This window comes from Lynx rufus, unplaced genomic scaffold, assembly GCF_022079265.1.
Source record: "Lynx rufus isolate CCGP_SWC_20201006 ecotype Redwood Valley unplaced genomic scaffold, mLynRuf1.p SCAF_11, whole genome shotgun sequence".
In the NCBI taxonomy this organism is placed as follows: Eukaryota; Metazoa; Chordata; class Mammalia; order Carnivora; family Felidae; genus Lynx; species Lynx rufus.
In genome coordinates, this window is record NW_025814825.1 from 1,616,984 (window position 1) to 1,630,981 (window position 13,998).

The 13,998-nt window shown below is 35.6% G+C and overlaps 1 protein-coding gene across 1 annotated transcript in view; it reads left to right on the plus strand.

The window, feature by feature from the left end:
* BICC1 (BicC family RNA binding protein 1) overlaps positions 1-13,998 on the plus strand; it is a 286,170-nt gene that overhangs the window by 87,541 nt on the left and 184,631 nt on the right. The gene's annotated exons all lie outside the window — the stretch shown is intronic.

The following is a 13,998-nucleotide window of genomic DNA, read 5'->3' on the forward strand; positions in this document are numbered from 1 at the left end:
TAGCTTTAAGGTGAATTGGGGTATCCCCGATGAAAGCCAGTGTTATCTTTGTGCCCTCCTAACCCTCACACATTGGTAAGGAGAATAGCAAAACAGGCTGCCCTTTCATAGAGTTTTGCACATACTGAATTGTAAGCATGCCTGGAACACATTTGGTTCTGATTTAAAACAAGTTGGCTTGCCCCAGTGCCATGTTATTACAAACACAAAAGAAATATAAACTTCATTCCATTAAATAACCATCTACATAAACTCTTAAAGAGTTTCATGGTTTTGGGTTGGGCCAAAGCTAGATATTAAGGAAATGGTTATTAATGTTACGTATTTTATTCAAACTACTCTAATTCTTTAACCCTCTCTCCACTGCCTCACCCCCAACATACTAACCAATCTTTTCCTTCCTCAAAATGTTTCCAGGAGGTTAAGACAGGTACAGCTTAGATTATAAGCTGCTGACTCCTGCTGTTTGGAAATACTCTTTGTAGCCTGTCACACTGTGTTCTCTATTGAATCTTTTTCAGTCGTCTTTGGGTAATAGCTAAGTAAGTTATTATCCCCTGTAGTAGCATTGTATAATGGAAATATAATGTGAACCACAAATGTAACTTAAAATTTTATAACCACATGAAAAAGAAAAAGTTGAGATTAACTTTAATAATAGTTTTCTCTAACCTCGTATGTAAAAATGGTATCATTTCAATATATAAGGCAAACATTAGTGAGATTTTTACTTTTTTTCTGTACTAAGTCTTTGAAATCCAATGTGTTTTTTTTACTTTTACAGCACATCTGGATTCAGATTACCGATATCTGAAGTGCTCAATAGCCACAAGTGGCCTGTGGCTATTGTTTTGGATGGTGCAGCTCTCTGGGAAGACCAGCATAAGCCTACTGTGGTGTATTAAGTTTTCATAATTCCATTAAACTGTATAAAGGCCATGAACATGCTTTAGCTTTTGACAAAGCTAGAAGAGTGTTGATTTAGAAAAACCCTAATATGTAAATACTCAAAGTTGTCAAATAGTGTTTATGACCCAGGCCAGACTAAATGGTGCTTCAGGAATTTCTTATGTAAGAAGAAATAGAGCCTAAAAGGAAAACATTTGACATTACCAAAGTTTCTGTTAATCAGTTGGACTGAGATTATGTTGACGTATGTTAGGGTCATCAGTCCACAAGGAAGTCTTCATTGTCAGGTCAATAAATTTGAAGTCTGAGTAAACTCTTAGCCAGAGTTGCTTGAAGAGTTCAAATTAAAAGTTGCTTGAAGCAATGAATAATGTAATTTAGATTTTCTCAGATTTTTGTGAATATTTGTTTTCCTGCACTTGATAGCAGTAGATGCTTTCTGAAACTAAAAGCCCATAGACTAGAGAGTGTTGGCCTTTGCTTGAGGCTGCTGCTGTGTCCTAAGTGTGGCAGGGCCACCACTGTCTTAGATTGTCCCCAGCACTGGAATGAAGGCAAAGCTTTACTGCCCTCAGATTCAACATGTGAAAAAATCCTGTGCAGTCTGCATTGTGAGAAGTGTACTTCTACAGAGGAGTTAATTGTTGGGGTTAATAGATGTAAACCTTAAAGAGGCAACAGCAGTCCCATTGTTAGAATAGATTAGGACTGCCCCCCAACCTCCAACATTGTCTTTGTCATTCCTGTTAGACTGGTTGAAAATTTGGTGGTAAATGAAATTTTTAAAAAAAGGTCTCACAGGATGTATTGGATTATTGGCGTAGTTCCAATAATGGCTCATGCTCTTGGCCCAAATAATTATAGACAATCCCCTCTCTTTGCTCTCATAGTCTTAGCTATTGAGCCATTTTAGAATGTGGTAAATTAATAAGGTGTTGTCTGTTTTATTTCATGTTTCATTTGATGTGACATTCCAGTAAAAGTGGCCTTCTTTTAAGCAGTCTATAATTAGAAATGTATACATAGATTTTTCTCTTTTTGGTTCATGCATTTCAGAGAGTATCTCTTTCTTGAGGCTAGAACTATAGTTGGATGTGAATCACAGATGTTTTCCAGGTATTGGATTGTTTAGGGTTTTCAGCTGTGAAGTTTCTTAATGTGGCATAAGTTGTTAAAAGTCTTCCACTGAGAATTGCACAGAATCAGTATTTCAATCTAGAAAGCGGTAGGTTAATTAAGGCCTATGATAGTCTATCTTTGGTATGATTTCATTGTCCATTATTCATCTCTGGAATTGCTTTAGTCATTCCATCCCTTAGGTAGCTTATATCCACATTTGACCTTCAGACTTTTGCCAGATTGTTTATACCTTGTGGGCTGAAAATGATGCTGTGACAAACCAGTGCAACCTTGGTTCACTCACAAACAGGAAGAAGGATCTCAAATATTTTACTTGATTTATTTGCATAATTAAAAAGTTCAAGCTATTAAAAATTTTTTAATGTTTATTTATTTTTGAGAGACAGACACAGAGTGTGAGCAGGGGGGGCCCAGGGGGAGACACAGAATCTGAAGCAGTCTCTAGGCTCTGAGCTGTCAGCACAGAGCCTGATGTGGGGCTTGAACCCACAAACTGTGGGATTATGACCTGAGCCAAAGTCAGACGCTCAACCAACAAATAATGATTTTTAATATTTTGATGTTTATCCTTGTCTTTTTTCCCCTAGCATGTACATTCTATGCATATGCATGCAGTTTTGATATAGAATTGAGGTAATTTTGTACATCCTGTCTCATAGTCTCAAAAATAATTTATTGCATTTTTAAAGGTGGGGATTTTTGTGTAAGTTTTTATGTTAATTCCAGTTAGTTAAAATACGGTGTTATATTAGTTTCAGTTGTATAGTATAGGGATACAACAGTTCCATACATCACCCGGTGCTCATTACAAGTGCATTCCTTAATACTCATCACGTATTTCCCCCATCCCCCTACTTACCTCCCCTCTGGTAGCCATCAGTTTTGTCTCTATAGGTAAGAGTCTTTCTTTGTCTTTCTCTTTTTCCCCCTTTGCCTTTTTTTTTTGTTTCTTAAATTCCACATATGAGTGAAATCATATGGTATTTGTCTTTCTCTGACTTATTTTGCTTAGCATAATATACTTTAGCTCTATCTGTATCATTGCAAATGGCAAGATTTCATTCTTTTAGATGGCTGAGTAATATTCCATTGTATCTATATACACCGCATCTGCTTTACCCATTCTTGAATTGATGGACACTTGGGCCGCTTCCATAACTTCGCTTTTGTAAATAATGCTGCTATATAATACATCAGGGTGCATGTATCCCTTTGAACTACTGTTTTTGTATTCTTTGGGTAAATACCCAGTATTTTGACTGCTAGATTCCACAAGAGTCCTATTTTTAACTTTTTGAGGAACCTCCATCCTATTTTCTGCAGTGGCTGCACCAGTTTACATTTCCATCAACAATGCAGAAGAGTTCCCCTTTTCTCACGTCCTCACCAATGCCTCTTGTTTCTTGTGTTGTTGATTTTAGCCCTTCTGACAGGTATAAGGTGATATCTCATTGTAGTTTTGATTTTCATTTCCCTGATGGTAAGTGATGATGAACATCTTTCCATGTGTCTTTTGGCCATCTGGATGTTTTCTTTGGAGAGATGTATGTTCATATGTGCTGCCCATTTTTTAATTGGATTACTTGTTCCTTGGGTGTTGAGTTTTGTACGTTCTTTATATATTTTGGATACTAACCATTTATCAGATATGTTGTTTGCAAATTATGTCTTCCATTTCATAGGTTGCCTTTTAGTTTTGTTGATTGTTTCCTTCACTATGCAGAAGCTTTTTTTTTTGATGTAGTCCCAATAATTTAGTTTTGCTTTAATTTCCTTTGCCTCAGGGGACCTATCTAGAAACAAGTTGCTATAGCTGATGTCAAATAAGTTACTGACTGTGCTCTCTCTAGGATTTTTATGGTTTTGGGTCTTATATTTAGGTATTTAATCCATTTTGAATTTATTTTTGGGTATGGTGTAAGAAAGTGGTCCAGTTTCATTCTTTTGTATGTAACTGACCGGTTTCCCCAAAATAGTTTGTTGAGGAGACAGTCTCTTTCCTTTGGATATTCTTTCCTGTTTTGATGAAGATTAATTAATAACAACTATTAATATAGTTGTTAGCTTATTTCTGGGTTTTCTATTTTGTTCTATTGATCTATATGTCTATTTTTGTGTTAGTACCGTACTATTTTGATTACTACAGCTTTGTAATACAACTTGAAGTCTAGAATTGCAACGCCTCCAGCTTTGCTTTGCTTTGTCAAGCTTTGGCTATTCAGGGTCTTTTGCCTTTCCATACAGATTTTAGGATTGTTTGTTCTAGTTCTGTGAAAAATGCTGTTGATATTTTGACAGAGATTTCATTAAATGTGTGGGTTGCTTTGGGTAGTACAGACATTTAACAATATTTGTTTTTCCAATGCACGAGCACGGAATGGCTTTCCATTCCTTTGTGTCATCTTCAGTTTCTTTCATCAATGTTTTCTAGTTTTCAGAGTACTGTTCTTCCACCTCTTTGGTTAGGTTTATCTGTACGTATCTTATTTTTGGTGCAATTGTAAATGGGATTCATAATTTCTCTTCTTCATTTTTAGTGCATACAAATGCAATAGATATCTGTACATTGATTTCGTATCTTGTGACTACTCAATTTGTTTACTTCTAGCAGTTTTTTGGTGGAGTCTTTCAGGTTTTCTATATATAGTATCATGTCATCTGCAAATAGTGAAAGTTTTACTTTTTCCCTACTGATTTGGATGACTTTCATTTTCTTTTTGTTGTCTGATTTCTGTGGCTAGGATTTCCAGTACTATCTTGAATAAAAGTGGTGAGAGTGGACATCCTTCTTTTGTCAGTATTTCCTCATTAAGGATGATGTTAGCTGTAGGTTTTTCATAGATGGTCTTTATTATGTTGAGGTATAATCCCTCTAAACCTACTTTGTTGGGGGCTTTTATCATGAATGGATGTTGTACTTTGTCAAATGCTTTTTCTGCATCTATTGAAATGATCATATTGTTCTTATCCTTTCTTTGATTGATATTATGTATCACACTGATTGATTTGTAAATATTGAACCACCTTTGCAACCTGGGAATAAATCCCACTTGATCATGGTGAATGAATTTTTTTTTAAGTTTTATTTATTTACTTTGAGAGAGTGAGCAAACATACAAGGAAGGGCAGAGAGAGGGGGAGAGAGCCAAGCAGGCTCCACACTGTCAGCACAGAGCTTGACACAGGGCTTGATCTAATGAACCATGAGATCATGACCTGAACTGAAATCAAGAGTCAGACGCTCAACTGAGTGAGCCACCTCAGTGCCCCAGGGTGAATGAATTTTTTTAATGCATGCTAGATCCAGCTTGGTAGAATTTCGTTAAGGATTTTTGCATATATGGTGATCAGAGATATTGGGCAATAATTCTTTTGTGGTGTCTTTATCTGGTTTTGGTGTCAGTAATACTAGCCTTATAGAATGAATTTGGAAGTTTTTCTTCCTTTTCTGTTTTTTGGGACAGTTTGAGAAGAATGTTGACTCTTCTTTAAATGTTTTGTAGGATTTGCCTGTGAAGCCATCTGGTCCTGGACTTTTGTTTATTGGGAGTTTTCTTAAATTACTGATTCAATTTCTTTGCTGGTTATGGGTCTGTTTAAATTTTCTCTTTCTTCCTGTTTCAGTTTTGGTAGGTTATGTTTCTAGGAATTTATGCATTTCTTCCAGGTTGTCCAGTTTGTTGGCATAATATTCCCTTATTGTTATTTGTATTTCTGTAGTGTTTGTTGTTACTTCTTCTCTGTCATTTATGATTTTATTTATTTGGGCCCTTTCTCTTTTGTTTTTGAGAAGTTTGGCTAGAAGTTTATCAATTTTATTGATTTTTTCCAATGAATCAGCTCCTCATTTCATTGATCTGTTGTGTTTTTAGTTTGTATATCATTTATTTCTGCTCTAATCTTGATTATTTCCTTTCTTCTGTTGATTTTAGGTTTTGTTTGTTCTTTTTCTAGCTCTTTTACATGTAAGGTTAGATTGTTTGAAATTTTTCTTGCATCTTGAGGTAAACCTGTATTGCTATAAACTTCCCTCTTAGAATGACTTTTGCTACATCCCAAAGATTTTGAACCATTGTGGTTCATGTTCATTTGTTTCCATGTACTTTATTTGTTTTTTTATTTACTGGTTGACTCGTTCATTGTTTAGTAGCATGTTATTTTATCTCCATGTGTTTGTGGTCTTTCCAGATTTTTCTTGTAGTTGACTTCTAGTATCATAGCCTTGTGGTCAGAAAAAAATGCATGATGTGACTTCGATCTTTTTTTAATTTGTTGAGGCTGGTTTTGTGGCTGGCCTATGATCCATTCTGGAGAATGTCCATATGCACTCAAAAAGAATGTGTATTCTGCTATTTTAGAATGGAAAGTTCTGAGTTTATCTGTTAAATCATTCTGGTCCAGTGTGTCATTCAAATCCATTGTTTCCTTGTTTATTTTCTCTTTAGATGATCTATTGTTGTAAATGAGGTGTTAAAGTCCTCTATGTTTGTTATTAACTATTTTATATGTTTTGGGTGCATTAATATTTACATTTGTTATGTGTTCTTGTTGGATTGCCCCATTTATTACTATATGGTGCTCTTATTTTTCTATTATTCTAGTCTTTGTTTTAAAGTCTAGCTTGATGTGAATATTGTGAGTTTGGGTTTCTTTTGACCTCTATTTGTATGATAAATGTTTCTCTATCCCCTCACTTTCAATCTGAAGGTGTTAGGTCTAAAATAAGTATCTTGTAGGCAGCATATAGATGGATCTTGTTTTTTTTTTTTTTTTTTTTTTTTTAACCAATTCTGTCATCCTATGTCTTTTGATTGGAGCATTTAGTCCATTTAATTATTTATTTATTATTATTTAGTCCATTTAATTATTGGTAAGTATTTATTGCTATTGTATTATTTCTTTTGTGATTGTTTCTAAAGATTTTCTTGGTTTCTTTCTTGTCTTTCTCTTTCCTGGTTTGCTGGTTTTCATTAGTAAGATATATGAATTTCTTTTTCTTTATTCCTTACATATATATTAGTGATTTTTGATTTATGGTTACCATTAAGTTTGCATATAACATCTGCAGATAGCAGTATATATGAAATTGATGGTCATTTAAATTTGAACCCATTCTTTACTCTTCTCCTCCCTACATTTAGGTATATATTGTCATATTTTTCATTCTTTTATTTTGTGAGTACCTTAACTGATTTTTTATAGAAATACTCATTTTTAGGGGCACCTGGGTGGCTCAGTCAGTTAAGCATCCAACTTCGGCTCAGCTCATGATGTCATAGTTCGTGAGTTCGAGCCCCATGTTGGGCTCTGTGCTGGCATCTCAGAGCCTGGAGCCTGCTTCAGATTCTGTCCCTCTTTCTCTGTCCCTCCCCCACTCATGCTCTGTCTCTCAAAAATGAATAAACATTAAAATTTTTTTTAAATAAAAAGGGAATACTCATTTTTACTGCTTTTTTGTTTGTTACCTTCATACTTTCACTTTTGGTCTTTCCTTTTTTCTCGCAGAGTTCTCTTTGGTATTTCTTACAGGGCTGGCTTAGTGGTCACAAATTCCTTTATTTTTTGTTTGTCTGGTAAACTCTTTATCTCTTCCTCTGTTCTGAATGATAGCCTTGCTGGATAGAGTATTCTTGGCTGCAGATTGTTCTAGTTCAGCACTTTGAATATATTATGCCACTCCCTTCTGCCTTGGAAAGGTTCTGCAGAAAAAGCCACTGATAGCTTTATTGGTTTTCCCTTGTAAGTTACTATCTTCTTTTGTCTTGCTGCTTTAAAATTATTTTTTTTCTTAGGGGGCACCTGGGTGGCTCAGTCAGTTGAGCTTCCAACTCTTGATTTTGGCTTGGGTCATGATCCCAGGGTTGTGGAATTAAGCCCTGTGTCAGGCTCTGCTCTGGGTTTGGAACTTGCTTAAGATTCTCTCTCTCTTTCCCTCTGCCCCTCTCTTCCATTTGAGCATTCTTTCTCTAAAATTAAAAAAAAATTTTTTTTCTTTATCACTATATTTTGCCTTTTTAATTACAATATGTCTTGGTGTGGATCTGTTTTTGTTGATTTTGTTGGGTGTTCTCTGTGCTTCCTGGATCTGGATATGTTTCCTTCCTCAGATTAGGGTGGTTTTCACCTATTATTTCTTCAAATAAATTTTCTTCCCTGTTTTCACTCAATTCTTCCTCAAGGACTCCTGTAATATGAATGTTACTATTTTTGATGGAATCATTGTGTTCCCTATGTCTACTCTAATTTTGCATAATTCTTTTTTCTCTCTTTAGTTTATCCGGATAACTTTCCGTTACTCTGTCTTCTAGGTCATTGGATTTTTTCCTCTACTTCTTCCAGACTGCTGTTTATTTTATCAAGAGTGTATCTGATTTCGTTTATTGAGCCTTTTATTTCTGCTCTGTTAGTCCTTATCTTTGTGTTAAGTGTTTCACTCATTTCTTCTACTCTTTTCTCAAGTCCAATGAGTATCTTTGTAATCATTACTTTAAATTCTTTATCATGCATATTACTTATATCTATTTCACTTAGATCTCTGGCTGTGGCCTTGTTCTATTCTTTTATTTGGAACAAATTCATCTTTCTCTCATTTTGTCTAAGTCTCTGGGCCTGCTTCTGTGTGTTAGAAAATTCAGCCATGTATCCTACTCTTGAAGGTAATAACCTTATGACAGAGAGGTCCTGTAGTGCCCTGTAGTGTTGTATCCCCTGTTCCCAAGGGCCTCGTGCTTCAAGGAATATCTCTAATGTGTGCTGCATGTGCTCTTTGATGTGGCCTCTTCTCTACCTTGTGTTGTGGAGTTTTTTCTGACAGTCTTCAGGTTGATTCGTGGGGGATTTAGCATGATTTGAAAGTTATCTAGTTAAATTTTTTGAACAAGGTAAGCATAGGGACCTCCTGCTCTGCCACCATCTTTGTCCCATCTCTCCTAAACATGGGAATTTTTAACTGCAAAAAACTCAGACAAAAAACCCTCCAGTATTTAAGAAGAACATTGAAGAAAACTGTCCTCAAATTACCAGCCACTGCTTTGAGAAAAAAAAATATTTTCGACTGTTTCCCTTTTCTTAACAGGCCTACATGTGTTTTTTGTTTGTTTTGTTTTGTCTTTAGAGCAGGTGAGTTTGATTTGTTAATTGTGGACTCTGAAAGCAGGTAGAGAGTTTAGGAAAGATAAGGCCTGAAATTCCTCATTCTTAATGTGATATACAACATTCAGAAGACACTATTCATTACTGATTTTTAAACTTGGAGTGTTTTGGTTGACTAGGGTATTTGAATGACTTTGAGAATTAAAGAAACTTTAAAAATAAGCTTAATGTCTATTTCTTCAATCAATTCTCAGAACTTTTTATGCCACTCTAGAGTGTTAGATATGAATCATGCACGTAAAGTTTTCTGGGAGTATATAGCAACTGCATCTTCTACATCTTTTTGTGATTCCTCTTTCAGTGAAGTTGGCCCAATTGTCATGGAAGTTTTCTGAAAACTGTGTTATATAGAATAAAATATCTGGCAAAGCTCTTTAAGCATATTGATTAAGTTGATATAATAAGTGAATGTTTTGAAATTTTAGTGAAGTATTTTTGTGGGAGAATGAGGCTACCTACATGGTTACATTTATCTTTCAGGTGACCTTAACATACAACAGCCTTCTTAGTTGCAAATATGCTACAGTTGGTTTGTGTTAAGAAAAAGGGAGGAATGCCTTGAATCTTTATAAATTTGAAGTATTATTTCTCATTTATTTTATAATTTGAACTTTTTTTTGGCTCAGTTTCCACAGGGTTGAGGGAAAAACCCATTGCCTATCACGGGAGTGTTTAAAGATACTCCATACTGTTTTTAGTCCTTGTGTTTTTAGATTTGACTCCAGAAAGCATCAGATGTTATAATGGAAAAGCATTTCAGAGTGAAAAGGATATTTAAATAAGTTTCCATATGCCCTACAAAGAATTTAAAATCGAGATTACCCCCTCCCCACCCTTTAATTCAGTAATTAACTAGACTTGCCCTGTAGTTTGGGGGAGTATAATAGTTTACACCTGTTTCAACTTTTGCTGTTTTTATTGGCTATGGCTTTTGCCATCCCATATTTCTTGTGAAGCAAAAATATCAAATAAAATATGGCAAAACATTGGAGAAATTATAATAAACATAAAAATGAATTGTTCAGCTTAAAATATGAAATGCTTTACCTGCACAATCTATGAAGCTATGTTTCAGTAGTATTGAAGTAATTTTTTCCTGGAATTCTATGTCATGAAAATAAAGACAACTGCTTTCATTGGCAAGTATAGTCCAGGGATTTTACAATCAAATGATTACATTTTGGAACATCAGGCAGAAGTCTGTTATAAAGACATTAGGAAAAGCCTGCTAAGTCATTATGTGTGTATTCCTGTTACTATGGAATATAAAAGGTAGGAGTGTATCAGTGTATAAGAGTGTGAGGACTTAGTAGAACTGTTATACCACAGAATAGAATTAGACTTCAAAGGTCAAGGAATGCTGTGACATCAAGTATGTCTTGGCTCATTTCACAGGCAACATTTGCCCCTCCAACCATAATGAAAAGACAACCATTGAGTCAAGATATTATCATATCTCATGTTTTTCTTACAATCCAATTCTTAGATGGTCTTCCTAGAAGCACCCTTCACTCTTCAGGCCTGGCAGTAGCTGCCCAGCTGTAGTGTTGGATTTAAGAGTAAAATGAGTAGCTTTTTAGTACATTGTCCCAAATGAGAACAGCTAAGTTAAATTTCTAATAAGTTTAGTTTGGATAGAGTTGTGATTGTGAAAAGATATTTGGGAAAGTTGTCACTAAAATTAAATTTTGATTTTGGCTTTATCTCACTAGTGGGAGGCTGTGAAAATATAGGCCAAGATCGTAAGTTGAATGTCAGGGCCTTGCCAATGTTGATTCACCAGCACAGGACTTAAATATTTATGGAATGAAAGAGTGAACTTCTTTTTGTTCTTTTCTGCATCTCTAAAATGAACATATTAACCTTGGCAGCTTTGCTTGCATGGGGTCAGTAAAAGTCCTTCAGGAGACCCAGCAACCCGGAAATGAGATAAGGAATAGTCACTGTAACGTGCCAATGACTGGGACTAACCATGGTTTATACCTAAGACAGTGATCTCATTAAGTATCCAACCAGAGTCTTTTTATTAGGGTAATTGTGGGCTTCAGGAATGGACATTACTCTAGATTTAGGGGAGAATCTGTCTCAGATTTGGAGTTTTTTTATACATAAACACTTGGAATGAAAAAGGCCAAAGAATTTTGGTATGAGTATTTTTGGTGCTAATGAGTATCCCTGCCTCCTCTTCCCCTGGAAATCATAAGGTGGTTACATGTGCAGGTTTCTGTTAAATTTTAGATATTTTTCTGGAACATAGTTATAATTTGAGCCTAAGGAAATCCCACCCCCTCCATTTTTTATTCATCCAGGGATTGAAAGGCCATTCTATGAAGTCTGTTTAGCTGGACTTCAAATGAAGGGGGATTTAAAGGTTGTGACATAATGAGTTTATCATGAGCAAAATAAATGCCCTAAAGGAAATGTCTGTAATGAACTGTAATTGTAATAGGAAATTTAAAGTGATGAATTGTAAGTTGTGAAGGAGTTCCCTGTGGGTGAATCTTTCTTGCTTGATAGGCTTTTGGAAATATCTTTGATTCTAAAGTTTCTTTTCAAAGAAGAGTTTCCTTGGTGTCACTAGAATTTTCTCACATCTTTGTGCCCTGCTGTGCAATTTTCATTGCCAAGCAATTTTGTTATCGAGTAGGGCCCCTTCAATTTTTTTTTTTTTTTTTTGCTTTAGAGATAAAGGCAGCCTAAGAGATGGCTGAGTTGAAGTGCCCCCAAGGCACTTGTTATTAGGTTTGTGTCATTAGGTTTGGGCACTGTCATTTTATCTTGCCTAGGTTGTCCCTCTAGCTACAGTCAGCCACATTTTCCAGTTTATTTGGAAAGTATGAGCTTTGCTCTTTTGGTTCAAATTTGCTTTTTGTATTTTTAAAAGTTTTATTAATATTGACATATTTCCAGATTAGAGAGTAGAAATCATAATTTGTAGAGTTAACTACCAAGAATGTATTTATGAAAATGTGTGCTTGAAATGCTCACATATCTTTGCTCAGTTCATGCTGTAGAAAGTATGGTATTTGTGCAGAAAGTAAAAATAGTATTGGCATTATGTATTAGGTTTGTTTTGTTTGTGTGTGTGTGTATTTGTTTTTTTGCTTCTGTAACAAATTATCACAAGTATAATGGTTTATAACGTAAATTTATTGTCTTACAGTTCCAGAGGTCCAAAGTCTCAAATGGGTTTCATTGGGATATACCAAGGTGTTGGCAGGGCCATGCTCCTCCTGAAGGCTCCAGGGGAGAATCCATTTCCTTGCCTTTCCCAGCTTCTAGAGGCCACCTATGTTCCTTAGCTTGTGGCCCCTTTCTTCATCTTCAAAGCCAGCAGTATAGCATCTCTAATGCCTTTCTCCTCTGACCTCTCCTTTCTTTGTTACATGTCCTGCCCTCCCTCTGCTTCTGTTGTCACATTGCCTTCTTGAATTCTGACCTTCCTGCTTCCCTCTTACAATGAACCCCATATGATGACATGCGGCCCACCTGGGTAATTGAGGATTATCTCCCCGTCTCAAGATAATTTAATGTAATTTGATCACACCTGCAAAATCCCTTTGGCCACTTAAAGTAACATATTCAGAGGTTCCAGGCATTAGGACATGACTATCTTTGAGAGGCTATTGTTTAGCCTACCATTAGAATACAGTTTTAAATTTTTTATTTCTTTTTAGCTCTTGTCATACATTTATTCAGAATGTCTTTGGAAATCACAGAAACATGTACTCTGAATTCTGTTTTTTTGGATGCAAACATGTGGATAAAAGTACACATTTTGCAAGACTGTAGAAGGTGTCTTTAACTGTGAGATTAAAATTGGTGAAAAAATTTATATTTTAGTACTTGCTATTTTTTTTGAGGGAATTTATTTGAGTTTTGAGTCTTCCACTTAACAGAATCACCTGCCACATTTCTTGGGTCATTAATAATTTTTTAAATTGAAGTATAGTTGACACACAAGAGTCTTTAATAATTTTATAAGTGTCCTGGACACATATACATGCATGTATATGCATGTACATGCAGTGCCCCTTGATAGTGTTGACCAGTAAGTGTTTGGGGTACCATGGTCTTCCAGGTTTCATTGCCTAAGAGTTCTTGCTCCAGCTTGTTTCCTTGTCTTGGCCAGTGGCTTCTCCAGTTAACCACTATTCCACCCTGCACCTGAATTTGAGACCCGTTTGGTGTTTGCCTTCTGAAAGATGCAATTTGAGGCTATTGTGAGCAAGGCGCTTTTGTCTCTTTGGTCCCTCTTTCCTTTTAGTCAAATTGCCTACTCCTCTCTACAGATTTAAAAAAAGGTTCACATCGGGTGCCTGGGTGGCTCAGTCAGTTAAGCATCTGACTCTTGATTTTGGCTCGGGTCATGATCTCACGATTCGTGAGATTGAGCCCCACATCCAGCTCTGCACTGACAGCACAGAACCTGCTTGGAATTCTCTCTCTGCCCCTCCCCTGTTCACGCACACACTCTCTCTCTTAAAATAAATAAACTTAAAAAAAAAGGTTCACAGAGTTGTAAGACTTTCGAATGTAGAAAACTGGGTTTCTCATGTATTTATAGGCTACCATTTACATATAAAAACAATTTGTTCAAATGTAATGACCTTTTAATTAATCTCCCATGAAGTTTTATTGTTGTCTGTAACCTTCACTATTACTATTTAATCCTCATGTTGTTTTGTCTTTATCTTATAAATGTGAATTAAAGTGTGAATTGAAGTAGTATGATGCCAGCTGAAACCCAAGTAGATTATATAGTCTTTGCAAAGCATAGAACAAAAAGGAAGTGCT